A 4415-nucleotide genomic window follows, 5' to 3' on the forward strand; every position below is an offset into this window, starting at 1 on the left:
AGGTAGATCAAGGGGAGCAGGATCGAAAAGTAGGTACTGTGTAACCACTACTCTCACTGGCAGCCCATAGAAAGGGAACTGGTAAAAGAAAAGAATACTAAAAACTCATTATGATTGTCAACCTGGAAGCACCTGTTAGGTAGAGAGATGGAAACTCCCAAAAATGTTTAAAAAACAACAACTCTCAGGAGAAAAAGCCATCACAACCACATAAGATATCCAGGTTTGTAGTGAACACTTCCATGATTCATCATTTCCACAACTGCTTGAATTATGGCCCCAAAAAAGATATGTTGAAGTCTTAGATCCTGATACTTCAGAATGTGACTTTATTTGATATAAGCCACTTCAGAGGTAATTGGTTGAGATGAGGTTATACTGGAATAGGTTGGGATCCTAATTCAATGTGACTGGTGTCCTTGTCAGAAGGTAAGAAGACAGACACACAGGAAGAAAGCCATGTGACAATGGAGGCAGAAAATGGATGGATAAATCTACAAGCCAACAAACATCAAGAATTACTGGCCACCACCAGCAGCTAGGAAGAGTCAAGGAAAGATTCTACCCAAAGTTTTAGAGGAAGAATGACCCTGCTGACACCTTGATTTTGGATTTTTGGTCAACAAAACAAATTTCTGTTGTTTTAAGGCACTCAGTTTGTGGTCCTTTGTTATGGCAATCCTAGGAAACCAATGCAAGAAAAATATCTGAAACTTGAGGAAAAGACCCATGAGAACAGCACACGAAAAGACTGAATAAAGCCCAACTTGAACTTTCCTCAACAGGCCCCACCTGCCATGCCCCCCTACTCCATCTTACCACCATCCCAATGAGACAGAAGGAAAATAAGATAAAGTGTGCTGTTCTTCTGCAAATCAGAGAAGATAAGGTCTTAGGTTAGTTTCTTTTTCTCACTCTCCACAGCCAATTCATCATCAGATTCTGCTGCCATTCAAATACATTCAGAACTCCTCCCTCCCTGATCAACTCCACCACAACCACCTCCCCCACTTCCACTATTGTCTCTCAACTGAATCCTTGCTGCAGCTTTTTAACTGATTTCTCTCATATTCTCATGGCCCTTATACTCTATTTCTATACTGCAGTAAGAACAATCCTATTAAATATAAGTCAAATCATGTCACTCTGCTCAAAATTCTTCAAAGACTCCCCATCATTCTTACTATTAATACCTAAATCCTTACAAGAACCAGGCAATTTGCTACTCTGTGACCTATACCCTCCCACTGTCCTTCCTCTACACTGGCTTCCTTGATGATCCTCAAACACAGCAAGCCCACTCCCATCTCACGGCATATTCTTCTGCCTAGAACATGCTTCCTCCAGATAACTATATGGTTTGTTTCCTCACAGTCTAAAGATTTCTAATTAAAAGATCCCTTATCAATGTCTCCACTCTTAACCACTCAAAAATATTAACCCTCCCACCCCTAGATGTCCTTACCCTACTTTATTTTCCTAATATATATTTATTCATATCCATCTAAGATAGAGATATGTTGGTTTATTGGTATACTGTACTGATATATGATTATTGGTTTATTGTCTGGTTCCTCCTACTAAATTGTAAGTCCTTTGAGATAAGGGACCTTTCCTATTTTGTTCACTATTACATTCCCAATGCTTAGAACAGTGCCAGGGACATAATACCCATTGGCCAAAATATTTATTGTTAAATAGGTAAAGATGAGTTCTATGTACTATCTAGTAGATATACTTACAAAGTAACTGGAAAGGTCTAGAGTCTACTAGACAGAGATGCCCTCCATGGACTGAGTAAGATAAAGTGTGCTGCAGTTAAAAATAAGAAGGAAGGAAGAAAGAAATGTAGACTACAGTCCCCAGAAGACAGATGACAAAAGACAGAGGGTATGACTTATTCATCTTTTAATCAAAATTGTTGCTTAATATACATTTAATTAACTTTGTTATATGAATATCATACATTTTGTTCTTTTGTAAAAAATTTATTTTTATTGATTTCAGAGAGGAAAGGAGAGGGAGAGAGAGAAACATCTATGATGAGCCCTAGCTGGTTTGGCTCAGTAAAGAGAGCGTAGGCCTGCAAACTAAAGGGTCCCGGGTTCTATTCTGGTCAAAGGAACATGCCCTGGTTGTGGACTCGATCCCCAGTGTGGAGCATGCAGGAGGCAGTAATTAATGATTCTTTCATCATTGATGTTTCTTTCTTTTTTTACTAGAGGCCCGGTGCACAAATTTGTGCATGGGTGGGGTCCTGCTGGCCAGCCCCAATTGGGGGCCAATAAGGCCAGGCAGGCTCGGGGAAGGGGACAGGGGTGGTGGGCCAGCAGGCGCTGCCCCCTTGTCGAACTCCTGGTGGAAATCCCGGTCAAGGGGACCATTTGCATATTAGCCTTTTATTGCTAGATACTAGAGGCCCGGTGCACAAAAATTTGTGCACTCGGGGGGCAGGGGGGGTCCCTCAGCCCGGCCTGTGCCCTCTCGCAGTCTGGGACCCCTCGGGAGACAACAACCTGCTGGCTTAGGCCTACTCCCAGGTGGCAGAGGGCAGGCCCAATCCCTAGGTGCAGCCCCTGGTCGGGCTCAAAGCAGGGCCAATTGGGGAGTTGGGGCGCCGCCCCGTCATGCACAGAGGAGGGAGATTGGGAGGTTGTGATGCCACCCTCAGTCACGATCAAGGTAGGGCCGATTGGGGGGTTGGGGCGCCACCCTCGGTCACGCACAGAGCAGGGCCAATCAGGGGGTTGGGGCACTGCCCCCTGTCACTCACAGAGCAGGGCCCATCAGGGGGTTGGGGCGCTGCCACTCTCACACTCAGGGCAGGGCCGATGGGGAGTTTATGGCTCTACCCCGTCACACACAGAGCAGGGCCTGTGGGGGGGGGGGAGCTCCCCCCTATCAGGCACAGAGCAGGGCTGATCAGGGGGTTGGGGCGCCTTCCCCTGTCACGAACAGAGCAGGGTGGATAGGGAGGTTGTGGCCCCGCCCACTGTCACACACAGAGCCGCAGAGCGATGAGGGGGTTTGGGCGCTGCCCCCTGTCACGCTTATCCCGGTGCCGGGAGGCCTCATGGCTCCGCTGATCCCAGTGCTGGGAGGCATATTACCCTTTTACTATATAGGGTAGAGGCCTGGTGCATGGGTGGGGCCAGCTGGTTTGCTCTGAAGGGTGTCCTGGATCAGGGTGGGGGTCCCCACTGGGGTGCCTGGCCAGCCTGGGTGAGGGGATGATGGCTGTTTGCAGCTGGTCACACACCCTTCAGGGTAGGGGTCCTCACTGGGGTGCCTGGCCAGTCTGGGTGAGGGGATGATGGCTGTTTGCAGCTGGTCACACATCCTTCAGGGTGGGGGTCCCCACTGGGGTGCCTGGCCAGTCTGGGTGAGGGGCTGAGGGCTGTTTTCAGGTTGGGAGTGACTAAAGCTCCAACCGCTCCTTTTTTCCTTTTTTTTTTTTATTCTAGGCCAGCTTTACCTTGAGGCTTGGCTCCAGCTCTTAGGCCTCCGCGGCTGAAAGTAGGTTTCTGGCCTTTGCTTACAATGTTGCGAATATGCTGGCTGAAGTCCGGTGGTATTTGTTACAAAGTTTCTTAAACTGCCTGCTCAGAGGCCTGCAGCTGCAGGCAGGGAACGTTGGTTTCCTCCGTCACTGAGGCAACCAAGCCTCATGTTAGTTTCAAGCTGCCTGGCTGCTGGCCGCCGTCTTGGCTGACAGTTAATTTGCATATCTCCCTGATTAGCCAATGAAAAGGGTAGCGGTCGTACGCCAATTGCCATGTTTCTCTTTTATTAGTGTAGATAGGATTGATTTCAGAGAGGAAGGGAGAGGGAGAAAGAGATAGAAACATCAATGATGAGAACGAATCATTGGCTACCTCCTGCATGCCCCCCACTGGGGATCGAGCCTGCAACCCCAGCATGTGCCCTGACCAGGAATCAAACCATGACCTCCTGGTTCATAGGTAGTTGCTCAACCAGAGCCACGCTGGCCAGGCACATTTTGTTCTTTTTATTATAGCAATAGTCAAGTCAGAGTGGCAATTTATATTTTCCCTTCCTATTGTTTATAATAAAACTTTTTCTCCCTCAGAATACAACCGATATTTGTAATGATTCACTCAGTCATAATCCCAGTAAGTAAATGTCCACTATGGGAAATTCATCCTCTATAAAAATGGATTCTTTAGGACATCACCAAAACAATTTCAAGATCTAAAATGAATGCAAACCCAGCAAGTAGGTGTCTTTCAAATTTGATATTTAACCCAAACATAAAGTTCATTGTATAGCCCTGACCGATTTGGCTCAGTGGATAGAGCATCGGCCTGCAGACTGAAGGGTCCCAGGTTCGATTCCGGTCAAGGGCATGTACCTTGGTTGTGGGCACATCCCCAGTGGGGGATGTGCAGGAGGCA

Source organism: Myotis myotis, unplaced genomic scaffold (assembly GCF_014108235.1).
Source record: "Myotis myotis isolate mMyoMyo1 unplaced genomic scaffold, mMyoMyo1.p scaffold_m19_p_1, whole genome shotgun sequence".
Classification (NCBI taxonomy): domain Eukaryota; kingdom Metazoa; phylum Chordata; class Mammalia; order Chiroptera; family Vespertilionidae; genus Myotis; species Myotis myotis.